Here is an 18,226-nt window from a genome sequence, read left to right as displayed (position 1 = left end):
ACTCGTTTGATAAAACCGGAGAACATATACATATTGACATAATAGAAGCTCTTCTTTCTTTCCAGCCGCGCATTTTAGGCCGTACGCGTAAATCCCAACTTCATGAGTGCTCTAGGTAGCTTACCAAAACCCCGACAAAAGCGGCCTGACTTTACACTCACATAGGTTAAGTTCTTCTAGGTGTCCCTGTAGTATAAAACACCTTTTATGTGAACTTATTAAGAGTTGAACTCAACCTTAACCATATCATTACAGGACTAGTACTTTCAAACCATGGTTTGATGGATTTAGTTTAGTACTATAACATTCACCTTCAAGACTCGTTTTTCCCTTTGAACCTATAAACTTGTTGAACAAGTATAGGTAGAGTTGCTATCTATTAGTGAATTATTTTGATTGGTTTTAAACCCATCTCAACCGTTGTTTTTCTTATCAGATCTCTACTTAGGCCTTTAGTAAAAGGATCTGCCAAATTTGTACATGACTTTACATAGTCAACTGTGATAATATCTTCTTCCAACATTTGTCTCACAGTATTATGTCGAAGACTAATATGTCTTGACTTTCCATTATAAGACTTGCTATACACTCTTGACAAAGTAGCTTGACTATCACAGTGTATAGAAATAGGAGGCAATGGATCTTTCCACAATGGCAAATCAATTATAAGATTTCTTATCCATTCAGCCTCTTTTCCTGCAGCACCTAGGGCTACTAACTCCGACTCCATGGTTGAGTGAGTTATGCAAGTTTGTTTCTTTGAAACCCATGAAATAGCACCACCACCAAGGGTAAAAACCCATCCAGTAGTAGACTTTGAACCATCACCCACACAATTCCAATTTGCATCACTAAAACCTTCTATCACAGATGGTTTCCCTTCATAATGAAGAGCATAGGTTTTAGTTCCTTTCAAATATCCCAATACATTAGAAATTGCTTTCCAATGCTCCAAACTTGGACAACTTGTATATCTACTTAACTTGCCCACGGCAAAAGCAATGTCTGGACGTGTGCAATACATTGCATACATCAGATTACCAATAACTTGAGAATATTCAAGTTGTGATACACAACGACCTTTATTTATTTCAAGTTTCAAAATAGGATTATAAGGAATGGCAGAAACTTTCTCAGATAAATGACTAAATTTCTTCAAAACCATTTCAACATAATGACTTTGAGAAATAACGTAAGCATCATTTAATTTGTGTATCTTTATACCAAGAATAGTATTAGCTACACCCAAATCTTTCATATCAAAATGTAATGACAAAAAATCTTTTGTCGATTGAATGCAAATGTCACTACCACTAAATATTAGCATATCATCAACATATAAACATATAATAACAATATTATTATTCATCATTTTGGTGTAAATACATTTATCACCTTCATTTAATTTAAAACTATTAGATAATAAAACATTATCAAACCTTTCATGCCATTGTTTCGGAGACTGTTTTAAACCATACAATGATCTAATTAATTTACACACTTTATGTTCTTGTCCTTGTACTACAAAACCTGTTGGTTGTTCCATATATACCTCTTCATCCAAATAACCATTCAAGAATGCTGTTTTCACATCCATTTGATGAATTTTTAGACTAAATATAGAAGCTAAGGATATTAAAATTCTAATGGATGAAATCCTAGCAACAGGGGCATAAGTATCAAAATAATCAACCCCTTTGGATTGTTTAAATCCTTTGGCTACTAATCTAGCCTTATACTTGTCTATGGTTCCATCGGGTTTCATCTTTCGTTTGAACACCCATTTACATCCAATAGGTTTAGAACCTGGAGGTAAATCAACAAGAACCCAAGTATTGTTCATCATTATTGAAGCCATTTCATCATCAACAGCTTCTCGCCAAAAAGTGGAGTTTTTGCTGAACACTTTGAAAGTGCGATATGTTTTGGATACTGAATGTCCAACAGTTCCTGTCGAAAATCCTACTCCTCAACAGATTACTGCAAAGCGGACTTGGGATGATGATAACTACACTTGTCGTGGAAATATCCTCAACACTCTATCTGATTCCTTGTTCGAGATGTATGTTCCGTTGAAGATGGCACGTCAAATTTGGGAGGCTTTGGACAGCAAATACAAAACTGAAGATTCTGGCAATAAAAGCTATCTTGTGAGTAATTATTTCGAATTTAAGATGATTGATAACAAACCTATTTTGCCACAGGTTCATGATCTACAATTAATTGTTCATCAATTATTGTATGAGGGCATTTCCCTTGATGAAAGATTCCAAGTTGGTGCTATCATTGCCAAACTACCTCCATCATGGAAAGACTATCGTAAAAGTCTCAAAAGGAAGAGTGAAACTCTCAACCTTGATGCACTTCAAAGACAGATACGAATTGAAGAAGAATCACGTGTACGTGATAAGCAAGATGAAACAATTGAAATGACAAAGGCCGCACATGTTGTTGAAATAGACAACAAAGAGAGCAAAAAATCTCGTTTTGATAATGTTTCCAAAGGGAAAGGAAAACAGAAATATAAAAAAGGTGTTTGTCATTTCTGTAAAAAGAAAGGTCACTACATCAGAGATTGTAGACTTAAGAAGAAGAAAGACCAAGCCAACAATGTTGAAGAGAATCTAGTTGTTGTTTTGTCTGAAGTTAATTTGATTGCAAATGATGATGGGTGGTGGGTTGATACAGGAGCAACCCGTCATGTATGTGGCAATAAGAGTTTATTCAAGAAATATGAGGAAGGTGGTGACGACATAGAGTTATATATGGGAAATTCTTCAACTACAAAAGTTGCTGGAAAAGGCAATGTGGAATTGAAGTTTACTTCTGGGAAGATGGTCACACTTCTTGATGTATATCATGCACCAAAAATTCGAAAGAATTTGGTATCTGGTGGTCTTTTGTCCAAACATGGCTATAAGTTAGTATTTGAGTCTGACAAGTTTATCTTGTCAAAGAATGGTAACTTTGTAGGAAAAGGCTACGCAGCCAATGGAATGTTCAAGTTGAATCTAATGAATGAATCTGTTTTTGTGTATATTGTTGATTCTTTTTCTCTATGGCATGCTAGGTTAGGACATGTGAATTATGATTCTATTCAAAGAATGATTAATGTAGGAATTCTTCATTCTACTTTAAAAAATGATAGGCATAAGTGTGAAACATGTGTCAAAACGAAATTGACAAGAAAACCTTTTCTTAATTCGAATAGGTTGTCTATTGAATTGTTAGAATTAGTGCATTCTGATATATGTGATTTGCATAGCAAATTAACAAGAGGAGGAAAAAGATATTTTATTACTTTTATAGATGATATGTCTAAGTATGCATATGTTTATTTGCTTAAAACTAAAGATGAAGCATTGGAAAAATTTAAGCTGTATAAAGCTGAAGTGGAAAATCATCTTGGGTGTAAAATTAAATCTTTACGTAGTGATAGAGGTGGTGAATATTTTAGTACAGATTTTGATAATTTTTGTGAAATTAATGGGATTATTTACCAAAGTACTGCACCATACACACCACAACAGAATGGTGTGGCCGAACGTAAAAATCGAACACTTATGGATATGGTAAATGCTATGTTAGAATATTCTGGTTTGCCTTCTAATCTTTGGGGAGAAGCAATATTTACTGCTACACATATTTTGAATAGAGTACCCTCCAAACGTAATAAATTGTCACCTTATGAATTATGGTTTAAACGTAAGCCTAGTTTAAATTATTTTAAGTTGTGGGGGTGTGTAGCATATGTAAGGTTACCGGATCTTAAACGGTCTAAGTTAGGACCTAGAACAACTAAATGTGCATTTCTTGGATATGCTACAAATAGTAAAGCATACAGATTTTTAGATTTAGAATCTAATACTATTATTGAGTCTAGGGATGCAGAATTTTTTGAAGATATTTTCTTTAAAGATTCCAAGACTCTTGAACCTAGTTCTTCTAAACAACAAATTATTTTGGAAGAAAATAATCCTTTAAAAGAGGTTGATATGGAGGTTAGAAAGCCAAAAAGAGTTAGAAAAATAAAAGATTTTGGTCCTGATTTTGTTACATATTTAGTAGAAGGTAGTTCTAAAGATAACTTTTTTCATGAGTTCGAATTTTGTTTGAGAATTGTTAGAAAAAGAGATGAGAAGAACAATGAAGGAATGACTGGAACCTTTAGAACAGTAAGGCGATTTGAGAATCTGTCTCTCAAACAAATATTGCTCCCTTATAATAGCAATGGGAATCACAACAATTTTGTTCTTAGGATACAATACTGTCTAGATGTTATGTGCAGTTTGCTATGCCTGAACACAACCAAGAAAAGAAGAAAAAAAAAATTCTTATATCTTTTGTATTGATAGATGGTCCCTTTATAAGAAGAATATGAACAGATGTAACTGTTCAAGTAACTGTTCAAATATAACTACTTATTTGAAATTATTCCTCTACATGACCAATAAATGAACAGGTGTAACTGTTCAAATATAACCGCTTATTTGAAATTATTCCAACAACATCTTCTTTCTACCTCTTTCGCCATACACCATATCTTCATATATAATATATTAAATAGAATACTCACCTCTTTCCATTGCTTTAATGTCACAATACATCATTCCAATGATTTCCATTTGGAACTCACCAAATTTTTTCGCAATGTACAAATCTCGGATTTACTTCTCCATTACATTGAAAGTTGTATATGAGAGTTGCTTGTTGCAAGACTCAAAATTAGCTTGACACTCCTTCTCTACTTTCTTCCATAATGCCTTCTCATATTGTTCAACAAAAGCATTCATACTCTCACTACAATCGGTTGTTGGCATTCCTGCTTAGAAATACTTTTTCACGAACACTGGGGGTGGTGGTTTAGGGTTTATGATATTTAAATCCCCCAAAAACACAAGCAGAGACAGAGAAAACCCTGAAGTGATGGAAAACTGAAACTAGAAACTGAATATTCAACCGAATCAGAGTTACTGCATATGCAACAGAGCTCTGGTTCAAAGCGGCGATGGAGAACCGATGTTGAAAACAGAGAGCAGACACAGAGGTGGGAAAGTATAGAAGACTAGAAACAAATAGAAGACTAGAAAAGGATCTTGGATTTTGATTTGGGCCCAGTTTAAAAATTTAGAGGCTAGGCCCAGTTTTATGGGCCTTTTGTTAGATATGCTCTGATGGAAAATTAGTCCATGCTTTGTAATTGGGTTTCATTAAGGCTTTTTAACATACGGGCTTTGTTTCTAGTGGTCTGGGCTTTGCAATTGGGTCTAGAGCCGAGTTTATGGGCTTGTTTGCATGCTAATGCAAGTACTTGTTAACAGGACAGGATTTGTTGTGAAGAGGACAGCAGGCTGGGCTGCCCAAGCCCGATAGAATTTTGGACCGGGCCGGGCCTTGGCCCGCGGGTCAAATTGTGACCTAATAGGAATGGCAAAAAAAAAAAAAGAGGAGGTTTCAGGTCGGACAATATTACATGTTTACGAAATATTTACATGTCCGGACCCTAACTCGGATTGGATTTCGAACGTACCTAATTGATCAAACCCATATTCGTTTAAATCCGGACAAGTAAATCGGACAATAAACTAATTCAGGTTAGGGTCCGGACAAGCAAACCTGTGTGTTTGGACTCATACTCTGTTTTAAACCGGACAAAATTTTTTTGTTTGGACCCATATTTCGGATATATAACTTATGTTCAAATTTGATATAATTCGGGTCAGAAAAATTCAATCAATCCAACCAGACAGAGTTTGGAATCAAACGAAAGCAACATTGAATTTTTTGGGCAAGCTACAGCTACTAGCCAGCTAGAAACTGCAGATTAAATTTATCCCAAAAGTCAAGGCAAGATATCTGGGATAACTGATTTAACGGTTTTTTTCTCATATCTATTGTCCTATAGTACAGACAAATTTCATGTGTAATAACTATTAGAGATAAGCCTACAACAGACAAGTTGAAAGAATTGAGGGCTACTAGGGTGGTTTGGGTAGAGGTGGCTGGGATGGTGACAGAGGCGGCTGTGCTCTCAGTGGCCAGAAAGACGAAAAGAGAGAGTGGCTCCAATACCATATAAGAGAGGGAGACAGGATCGAAGTTATCTTTGTATAGCACAAATGCACAAATATAACAAATTACATTCAAATATATTTGTAACAAATTACATTCAAATATATTTGTGCAAATTCTATCATTATCTATGCAAAGAGAAATGACAAAGGTGATTAAGCTGGTGCCCGTTGGTCTTTCAACTTGTCTGTACGTTGTAGGCTTATCTCTAATGGTAACTGTCATTGTGAATTTAAATTTGACAAACCCAATTGGTCATCATCTCACTCACACAAAGATTTTGCTTGAAACATGAAGATTCTACACCATGTGAGTAGCCGCCATTGATGATTCTGTCCAAGAAAATTTTGATGCATTTTTCTTTCCAGTACGTGCCCACATGTCTAGGACCTATACGAGTCTAGAACCCTAAATATATATATCATGCAAATAAGATAATCCACACATCAAGAGTTCTGGATCATTCTAGCTATCATTGAATTGTACAATGTATGTCAGTATGCAGCACAATTCCAGGACTAGAAATTCATGAAGTTTTGGTAAAAAAAGATTTAGTCGCGACTTATCATTGCGTATATAATGATGCAGCATGACATGTTTGAATTTAGAACATATAATATGGGGTTAATTGTGAGATTAAGTTGAAGCAAATCTTTCAATCAACAGTAGATCTTCTCGTGATATTAATTTTGATTTTGTTATATACAGTAGTCGAGTTTCTTTACATATTCTCTATTTTATTTACTTAAATATCATTTTTTTTTGAAATTTGCATCATTTTTATTCAACAACAACTGCATTAGTATCTCTATCAAAAAAATATACAATATTAAAATGAGAAAATTAAATATTAGTCTCTCATTGAAGAGTTTTGTTCCAAGAATAACACTTTTAAAAATCTTATTTCGTAAAGTACCTGTAGTTTGAACTAATATTTTAAAAAGGATAAAAAGTTAAAATATATGATTTTATCATCTAAAATACCATTATCTTCATCCTCAAACATGACACATGCCTCCTGCACATGATTCATCTCTAACCACTGTCGGAAGCTTCATCTCCACCCCTTACGGCTTATTCAAGAGTTCTATGACATTTTTTAGTGAATTTTCATCCCAATTTTTGTTGTATTCGAACTAGATGTAGATCTTGTTCTTTTCCTTCGATCTGTCATCACATCATTATTTTCGACAGTTTCTGTGGTGATTTCCGTGGTTTTTTGGTTCTGATTTGGAATCTACATATTGCAGGTGATTTGTTATCTCTTTTTGATTAATTTGATATTTGTCATAATGTTGTTTATCTTGTTAAAATGTTATATGTCTTTAATGAAATGTTATTTGTTTGAAATTCCAAAACAGATAACATATCCGAAATATATACAATATCTGCAGATTTTGATTAGATTTCAGAAGAAAAAAAAGAGTTCTAAAAAGTAATAAACCTCAAAGGTGATGCACCTTGATCCATGGAGTTTATTGGGGTATTGATGGTCGCCGACGTTGGTTGTATTTAGCTCTTTTTCAAATGGTGACCGTGATTTCACGAAGCTTTTTCGGGGATTCAAGTGATAATCGATTGTTGATGATGACTGAGCTTTGATCGGGCAAACCTAGAGCTTCATTTTGATAGTTTGTTAGTCAAAAATGATGATCGGACGGCCAACTTCCGATATGATAGCGTAAAGAAGAAGGAGGAAGAAGAAGAAAGCAGGAAGAATAAGTGAGGGTATTTTTTTAAATTGATAGATTTTGTTCTTTTTTCTAAAGTTTTTTTTAGGTTATTGTTGGAATACAATTTTTAATTTGTCCTTACGTGTAAAAACTCCAAACTCCTATTAAAATTGCATGCCCACCAGTTTTTCAAGAGATAAGATGACAGAAAGGAGAGAATAAACTAATAAATTATACTATAAACTATAAAGTAGCGCACGCGGGCCAGAAGTAAAGCAAATGCTCGACTAACCATGGTATGTTCTATTTTGGAGCACCTTTAACAGATACCATTGCAAGGATATTTTGCCAAAATCTATGATTTCCATAGTCTATTATACCAACTCAGCCACCTTTACAGATAATACTTGTCAATGCTCTTAATATACAGAAATTCTTATATCCATCATTGCATTGCTTATTTTATTTTATTTGAAGATTATAAAAGCTAATCGCTGGGTCATGTCGCCCATGACCTTCAGTTTTTCAACACTATATTATATGAACCTTGAGTCAGTCCAAGTAATTAAATTAGTATAATGTCAAATATATATGTTCAAGACGTACTCACTTGCCATGAATTTTAAAGAGTAAAATATAACTACAACACCATCTTAAAACAATCGGTTGTTATGCCTTTTGGCACTTTTTTTTTTTTTTTAAACTGGGAAGGGGATTAGAATCCTAATCATTAAGGTGATACACAACATTTTTACCAACTTCAATTAGCAGCTCAGGTGCGCCGTTGGTACCTTCTTATACTTCATAAAACTGACTTAAAACAATCAATGTCACACTCCTTAAATCATGCAAGTTAACACGATGTTTTTGTTTCTTTTATCCCCAAACTTTTTCAATGACTTTTAAGGTCAAGCAATTAAATTGTTTTTATAACATAATCAAAGGAAGAAAAAAATTAACCACGGAAGACAAAAAGTTACTGGAGGGAGTAATGCGTCCAAATAGCAAAGCTTTGTCAATATCCAACTGTATTCAGGATGTTTCCATTGTGCACAGTGCAATGACCTTCCATTTATCTATATAAACACAGTTATATCACAAGCATTGAGCTATGCATAAACCCAATTCACCTTCTCCTCCCTCTCCTAATACAAAAATGAGCAGTTCCAATCTTTGCAATGCTATGTTAACGACTCTAACCATCTTGTTTTCTTGGCGTTCTACCTTGGAAACATGCAATGCAAGGGCAGGAAATCAGTGGGGGCAAAGTGAAGGATTTCCAGCTTATGCCTTTCCCAGGACAGGGAGAGGGCCTGAAACTATACCTACACAACAAGTAGACAACTCTGCAACATTCAATGTATTGGACTACGGTGGTAAAGGTGATGGCCAGACCGATGATACCAAGGTGATTCATATGAAGCTTACTTTCTTTTCTTCACTTCATATTTTTGTCAAGAGTAGTTTGTGTTCAAATAGAACAACTCATATTGGATGTCATTAGTCAACTTTGATGGCTGCCAACCTTCAACCTTGATGGCTGCCATCCTTCAACCTTGATGGCTGCCAACTTTGAATGTGTTCATTAGTCATTAATTGTGTTCACATATCATTAGTCAGTAATATAGCTAGAAGTGCGGAGATGCATATGATCTTGTTACTATATATACTAGGGTTGTAATTCCATAAATGTTAAGAATACAAAAACACTTATTCTTCCATATCTTCCTTTTCTTCATGGTATCAGAGGAGGTCTTTTTTATTCTTCGTTTTGTTTTCTAAATGGCCGAAATCACTCCAATCATGTCCGACTCAGGCAGTCCCTCGGCCTCTCTACCTTTAAATACTTTTGATGTTCATACAAACCAACGATTATGTTCGGTTTTGTTGAATGAGTTCAATTATCTTCCTTGGTCAAGATCTGTGCAGTTAGCTCTTGGTGGAAGATCAAAGCTTGAGTTTATTGACAAAAGTATTGTTGTTCCTGATGTCAATTCTTCTCAATATAAATCTTGGATTGCCCAAGATAAGATGGTGCAGACATGGCTACTTAATTCTATGGAATTACATGTTGCTGAAATTTTCAGTTATTATGAATCTTCTGCAGATTTATGGGATGCTGTTAAAGAGATGTATGGAAATCAAAATAACGCGGCATGAGTTTTTCAACTCAAAAGAGACATTGCATGTCTTCAACAGGAAGGTAAACCATTTATTCAATTTCTTGGTAGCATGAAAAGTATGTGGAATGAGTTGTATGTTTATCGTCCACATACTACTGATTCTGCTGTCTTGCTAAAACGGGCTGAAGAGGATAAAATATTTCAGCTTTTGGCTAATCTTGCTCCTGATTACGAAGATCTCCGTAGTCATATACTTATGAATTCTGAGCTTCCTTCTCTAGGGAGTGTTTGTGCTACTATTCAACGGGAAGAAGTCCGAAGAAAGGTCATGAATTGTAACCTCAAAACTGAGGTATCTGAAGCCCGAGCATATATGTTCAATCATAAACGATCTGAAGAAAGAAGTTACAAGGGAAAGAGACCTGAGTTGAAGTGCAATCATTGTCATAATCTTGGTCATACAGTGGACCGATGCTGGGTACTTCATCCTGAATTGAAGCCTAAGTTTCCGAGAGAGAATATGCCTCAGAAACGGACTCAACCTTCGGGATATAAGGCTAATCATGTTACAACCATGGCTGGAGATGGATTGTCAAGGTTCTCCTCAAGTCCAATAACTCTTATTAATGAGTTTGCTTCTTATCTTCAAGCAAAGCAAGGTGAATCTGATAACAATGGGAAGTCAGCTGCCTTACTTGGTCAATTTGCTGGATTTCTATCTGAAGATAAAAATGGTGCAACTGATGACACATCAGGTATTTTGAAAGCTTTCTAACTGCGCTGAATTTAAGTAATGTGCATGATTTTTGGGTCATAGATTCAGGTGCCACTGATCACATCACAAATAATCCTACGAATCTGTTTGAGTTTAAGTTCTTATCTCCACCTTCCCAAATATGTGTTGCTAATGGTAATACTGTATCTGTTGTTGGACAGAGAAAGGTAAACTTACTTTCTAAGCACATTGCATCACCAGCTTTGTGTGTTCCTTCTTTTCCTTTTCAACTTCTTTCGGTTGGCAAACTCGTAACTCAACTAAATTGTTGTGCTATTTTCTCTCCTCACAATGTTGTATTCCAGGATTTGGTCACCAAGAAGACGATTGGTGAGAGATTTTTCTTTCAAGGCTTATATTATCTTCTCAAAGATTTTCACAAGGGATTTCATGTAAATGCCTGTTTAGCTTCCAAGCACAAATTATGGCATCAACGTCTAGCACATCCCTCTGAGTCAATTTTGGCAAAGATTTTTCCAAATATTAATAAAAATTCAGTTGATTGTGACATTTGTCACTTGTCAAAATCTACACGATTATCATTTCCTTCTTCTAATTCTCGTTCAAATAAATTATTTGAATTGGTACATTCGGATGTCTGGGGTCCTGTTCTTGAGTCCTTTGATGGTTACAAATATTTTGTCACCTTTGTTGATGACTTTTCTAGATTCACCTGGTTGTATCTCTTGAGATCAAAAAGTGAGGTTGCTAGTGTTTTTCAAGATTTTCATAATCTGATCAACACTCAATTCTCTTCTAAAATTAAGATTCTTCGATCAGATAATGGCACAGAATATATGTCTCATATCATGACACAATACTTGAGCATGCATGGCATCATTCATCAAACTAGCTGTGTTGGTACTCCACAACAAAATGGTATTGCTGAAAGAAAAAATCGCGACTTGCTTGAGAAAACAAGATCTCTAATGTTTCAAATGAATGTTCCCAAACAATTTTGGTCCCAAGGTGTACTCACCGCTACTTATCTCATAAATCGCTTGCCTAGTACAATTTTGAATTTCACTTCTCCATCTGAGTTGTTGACAGGAAAGCAGCCGAATTTATCTCATCTTAAAATCTTTGGGTGTACTTGTTATGTGCATATTCAAGCAATTCACCGTGACAAGTTAGATCCAAGGGCAGCCAAGTGTGTTTTCTTGGGATATTCATCTACAAAGAAGGGATACAAGTGTTATGATCCCATCTCTAAAAAGCTCATTGTAACAAGGGATGTTAGGTTCGACGAAAACACTCCATATTATTCTCAGTCTCGTGGCAGTTCAAGTCAGGGGGAGTCAACTTTAATTCCACTACCAACTCTGGATATGTCTCATGATTGGTTATCTATTGTTCCACGGGTGGATTTTGTTGATCCACATGCAACATATGACAATGAACAAATATCCACTCCAACACCAGTCGTAGTAACTCCCACTGAGTCGGTTCTAGAGACTAATGTGGAAACTGATATGCAAAATTCTGATCTGTCTATTCGACGTAATCCTACTCGTGACCGACGACCACCATCAAAGCTTCAGGACTATGTGTCATACTCGGTAAGACACCCAGTCACTAATGTTCTTGGCTATCATAAACTGTCCTCTTCTCATGCAGCCTATCTTAGCAACATCCTTGACAAAACTGAACCTCAAAGCTTTTCTGAAGCTAATCAAAAAGAGGTTTGGCAAAAGGCTATGCAAGAGGAGCTTCAGGCTCTAGCTGATAATCATACTTGGAGTGTTGTTCAACTTCCAAAGGATAAGAAAGCTGTCGGCAGTCGTTGGGTATACAAAACCAAATTCAAATCCGATGGTTCTATTGAAAGGCATAAGGCAAGATTGGTTGCACAAGGCTTTACCCAAACTTATGGAGTCGACTACACGGAGACTTTTGCGCCGGTGGCAAAAATGAAAACTGTTCGTACTTTGCTATCGATTGCTATAAATCATGGCTGGTCTTTATCTCAAATGGACGTGAAAAACGCATTCTTACATGGCAATCTCCTCGAGGAAGTTTATATGAAACTACCGTCGGGTCACCCTCAAAGCAGTAATCCACAATTGGTTTGTAAGCTTCATAAATCCATCTATGGATTGAAACAGTCACCCCGTGCCTGGTATGCCAAGTTGAGTATGGTACTTGAGGAACTTGAGTTCAAAAGGAGTAACGCTGATCACTCTTTGTTTGTTCTCATCAAGAATGGGGTACGATTAGTAGTTTTAATTTATGTCGATGACCTTATTATTACTGGTGATAATATTGCAGCCATCTCCAATATTAAAAAAGTTCTTCATCAAAAGTTTGCCATTAAAGATCTTGGGGTCCTTAAATATTTTTTGGGAATCGAAATGGCTACATCTCACAAAGGTCTTGTTTTGAATCAAAGAAAGTATGTGTTAGATTTGTTGTGTGAAGTTGACATGCTCGATTGCAAGCCTGCAAATACACCGTTGAACAGTAAACTAAACTTGGCTGTAGATGGTGAATCTCTTCGGTCGCCTCAAATTTATCAAAGGTTGGTAGGTAAGCTTATTTACCTCACCATTACTCGACTCGATATTAGTCATGCAGTCAGTATTGTGAGTCAATTTATGCACTCTCCAACCATTGTTCATATGGGAATTGTTAAACGAATTCTTAGATATTTGAAGGGGTCTATTGGTCGTGGTCTACTTATGAAGAACAATGGTCATACACAAATAATCGGCTACACCGGCGCTGATTGGGCCGGCAACTCTCTTGATCGTAAATCCACTACTGGCTATTGTATATTTGTTGGTGGCAATCTTGTTTCGTGGAAGAGTAAAAAACAGCTCGTGGTTGCTCGTTCTAGCGCTGAAGCCGAATATCGTGCAATGGCTTCCACTGCTTCTGAACTTATCTGGCTAAAGGCATTGTTGGTCGATCTTGGTTTTCTTCATCCTCAACCAATGACTCTCTGCTGCGATAATCAAGCCGCTATGCATATTGCCTCCAATCCAGTATTTCATGAGAGAACCAAACATATTGAAGTCGATTGTCATTACGTCCGCGAAAAAGTTCAGTCTCAGTTAATTTCTACCAAATATACTCGAAGTCAAGACCAACTTGCGGACATGTTCACTAAGGCCCTTTCTTCAGCTCAATTTCATTGGTTACTTTCCAAGCTTGGATCAATCAATATCCTTGCTCCAGCTTGAGGGGGAGTATTGGATGTCATTAGTCAACTTTGATGGCTGCCAACTTTCAACCTTGATGGCTGCCATCCTTCAACCTTGATGGCTGCCAACTTTGAATGTGTTCATTAGTCATTAATTGTGTTCACATATCATTAGTCAGTAACATAGCTAGAAGTGCGGAGATGCATATGATCTTGTTACTATATATACTAGGGTTGTAATTCCATAAATGTTAAGAATACAAAAACACTTATTCTTCCATATCTTCCTTTTCTTCATGTAGAAAATCCCACTATGGCACAACCCAAAGCCAGCCTCCCCACCATCTCGGCCCATTGGGCCGTGGCAGTTCCCAGCCCACATTCCTGGAAAAGGCTGGACAATGAGTTGAAGACTTGGGCAAGCTTATAAACTAGACACCAAGCCCCTCAACAATCGATGTGAGATTTTTATCCCTTTAACACCTTTTAACACTCCCCCGCACTCGTGGACTGGGTACCAAAGCCCATGACCCAACGAGTGGAAATTTTTTTTATCGGGGACGAGCACACCTGCTCCGATACCATGTAGAAAATCCCACTATGGCACAACCCAAAGCCAGCCTCCCCACCATCTCGGCCCATTGGGCCGTGGTAGTTCCCAGCCCACCTTCCTGGAAAAGGCTGGACAATGAGTTGAAGACTTGGGCAAGCTTATAAACTAGACACCAAACCCCTCAACAATCGATGTGGGATTTTTATCCCTTTAACACCTTTTAACAACTCATTTTCTGCATCATCTTGAGCATGATTGGTTTCTGTTTTTCTGAACAAGGATGGGATAGGGTGTATATAATATATATTCATAATCTATGTTGTGGCAACTCTTGCCAACATAAGCAGAATCACCGACTTCAAGACTCGAATAATATTTAGAGCTCAGATCATAGTATACGGCCATCAGTGTGAAAGGTGCAAGTTGATGTAAAGCAACACAGCATCTCAAATTAGTAAACCTTTCTCATTTTCCTCAATTTAGTGATAAACTCTGAAGTTCTTACTACTTACCAGGCATTTGTGGCAGTGTGAGCGCTTGCCTGTAAAGTCGAGGGATCGATTCTGGCTGTTCCATCTGGGTCTGTGTTTCTTGTCCAACCCATTTCCTTCTCAGGGCCCTGTGAGCCAAACATTGTTTTTCAGGTAATTGTATCTTCTTCCCCTTCTATGGCATCATTTTTCTTCATGCTGTAAAAGGAACAAAAACAGATCATACAAATTGGTAAATCTCTCTCATTCACCATGCCAATAACATACAACATAGTATTAAGCCCTGTAAGGCAAGACAATACATATTCCCATCCAATTAGACTGTCCTTGTTGAAGTACCAGCAATCTACCATATATTAGAAACAGTATGGAAATCACAACAATATCAACTGATACCTTGCAGTTAGACGGCAAGATCATAGCTCCTACAAGTTCTGGATCTTGGGGTTCAGGACTCTTACAGTGGCTTGTGTTCTCTGAGTTAAAAGGGATTAAAGTCCAAGGCAAAGGTATCATTGACGGACAAGGTTCAGTCTGGTGGAATGATTCACCCACATATAATCTCCAGTCAAAGGTAAAGATCCAGGCTAGAAGTACCAAATTTAATAGACAACTTCAACTTTATCTCTCACAACCAACCATGCGCTTCATGCAATTCATGTTCAGGACCCATACAATGAGCTCCGCAGCAAAATGCCAAGCACCAAGCCAACAGTAAGCCTCTTCTTCAAAATGCTAATTTTAACCTTACCACAACGTTTGCAGATGAGATTGATATGCCAATGTTATTTCTGCACGCAGGCACTAAGATTTTATGGAAGTAATGATGTAACAGTCACAGGCATAACACTGCAAAACAGTCCACAGACCCATCTGAAATTTGATGATTGCACAGGTGTCAAGGTTTACAGTACAAGTGTTTCATCTCCTCCTGACAGCCCTAACACAGATGGAATCCACCTACAGAACTCCAAAGATGTGCTCATTTATAGCACCAATCTTGCTTGTGGTAATTCTATAAAAAAAACCAAGTATAACCAGTGAAACCAATATATACATTTTAAACAAAATAGAAGCATACTGCCAGATGCATGATAACATTGTAAAAGACATGAGTTACCTCAAATCTTCACTAAAATTTTAACAGGGGTAATCCAAAAGTACACCTGATATTAAACTTAACAACAATGATAGGAAACAAATTCTATGCATCAACAAAGTTTATGCATTTAGAAACATCGCAGGGTACAGATTTAGAAGCTCAGAACAAGTTATTCAAGAAATCAAAGTTTCCAATTCCATGCATTATAATCAAAGCTACATTAATTCCTATTATATTCTACAGGAGATGATTGTGTATCTATACAGACTGGATGCTCAAACGTATACATACACAATGTCAACTGTGGACCAGGACATGGAATTAGCATTGGGGGGCTAGGCAAAGATAACACAAAGGCTTGTGTTTCAAACATCACTGTCAGAGATGTCACCATGCAGAATACATTAACCGGTGTCAGGATAAAGACGTGGCAGGTATGAACACCATCAACCACTACTTTCATCCTTCTATCTATACAATATACTGCAGAAACCTGTACGTCTATTTCGTCTGCACTTACAGCATATTAGAATCTGAACATTTGCTTGGCGTAAACCATTTAACAGCCTCATTGCTTGACTGCAGGGGGGCTCAGGCTTAGTACAAGGAGTCATGTTCTCTAATATTCAAGTTTCTGAAGTCGAAACTCCAATCATGATTGACCAATACTACTGTGACAAGAGCAAATGCCGTAATGAATCTTCAGCTGTGGCAGTTTCAGGCATAAACTACGCAAATATTAAAGGAACCTACACTGTAAAACCTGTAGACTTCGCTTGCAGTGATAGTGTGCCATGCACAGACATATCTCTAGATACCATACAGCTAAAAGCAGTTCAAGAGAATGAAAATTCCAATAAACCTTTCTGTTGGGAGGTATATGGAGACCTAAGAACTGCAACTGTCCCTCCAATTGACTGTTTAGAGTCAGGCAAGACATCCGTAGCTGGAACTCATAAAACTCAGAACTCCTGCTGAGCTTAGCCAAAGCTTTTATGCATACACTTGATATGAGGATGACACAATTTCTCCAACGCTACACGAAGCATAGCATGTATCAAAGTCTATACCAACTTATGGCGAACCCTAATTGTCTTGACAAAGAGAAATCTTTGCTTGCTAGGGTTGTAGCGGGATAACTATATAAAATAGTAATTTTCAGAAACTATACTACATATGAGAACATTCTAGCAAATTGTGAAACAAATATAAGTCCTGTGGTGCCAAAATTCTCTAGAATGATACTGTGAAAGAAATTTATAACCAATAGGCTTCAAAGGTTCAAGTAACCATATATGAGGCAGCATTCCTAGCTATTTGCTTCCGGATTTTCTTTGGACTGTCTCGTTGTTCCTAGTAGTGTTGGTTTGTTTGTGCCAGACAAAAAAAGAAAAGTAACCATATATGAGGTCATATAAACACCATATATGAGTCTGGCTGAAGGGGATATAACTACACAGTCTTAAATCAAAGTCAAAAAATGAGCACCTAAGAGAGACGTAAATCAAATCCCCCAAATTTTATACAGTTGTTTTCTAATAGGGAAACTTAAATTTGGAAATGCAAGGAGAACAGAGTTACTTATAAGGGCGAAATGTCCTAAGAGACAGCATAAATAAACGAAGTAAAAAACGAATTAGAATTTAGAGCAACTGAACAAACAAGGAGAATAGAAAAACAGAGCCAGTCATGAAGTATGGATCAATTTTCACCAGATAAACTGATGCCAATAATTCAATCGAAGTAATATATAGAGTGAAACTTTGAGGAAGGATTTACTGGTGTTCTGGGAAGCACGGACACTTGCATTGATAGCCAATGGAAGTGTCCGACACTTGATTTTGCACGACGCGTGTCATGCAATTTCTTTTTCTTTTTCAAATTTAAAAATTATTTTGGACACACAATGCATGCGTGTCCGACACTTCAAAACAAATGATCAACTTTGAAGTTGACAATTCCTTGGTCTAACCCTATTGAAAATCAAAACAAATGGTCAACTTTAACGTTGACAATTGCTAACCCTATTGAAAATCGACAAAGAGAAGATTCTAACTTCTAAACACGACGACAATATCAAATGAGTAAACGAAAAACACAAAAGTTTGGATTATATATATTAGCGAAACTTTAAAATATATTAGCTATCTAATTGTAGTGTTTTGTATGTTTGGGTTTTGAATCTTTTGATTGTTATGATGTTATATACTTATATTATTTTGATTTGTAGTTGGATATTTATATAAATTAAATATAAATATTAAAAAATAAATTTGCCGTGTCCTTGATGTGTTG

The 18,226-nt window shown here is 36.5% G+C and overlaps 1 pseudogene; it reads left to right on the top strand.

The window, feature by feature from the left end:
- Window positions 1–8,874: 8,874 nt before the first annotated feature.
- LOC120008566 lies at window positions 8,875–17,247 on the top strand (annotated as a pseudogene).
- The last annotated feature ends 979 nt before the right edge of the window (window positions 17,248–18,226 follow it).

The sequence above is a fragment of the Tripterygium wilfordii genome, chromosome 11 (genome assembly GCF_013401445.1).
Source record: "Tripterygium wilfordii isolate XIE 37 chromosome 11, ASM1340144v1, whole genome shotgun sequence".
In the NCBI taxonomy this organism is placed as follows: Eukaryota; Viridiplantae; Streptophyta; class Magnoliopsida; order Celastrales; family Celastraceae; genus Tripterygium; species Tripterygium wilfordii.
The sequence above is the reverse complement of the archived record's forward strand: the minus strand, read 5'-3'. Positions and strand labels throughout refer to the sequence as shown.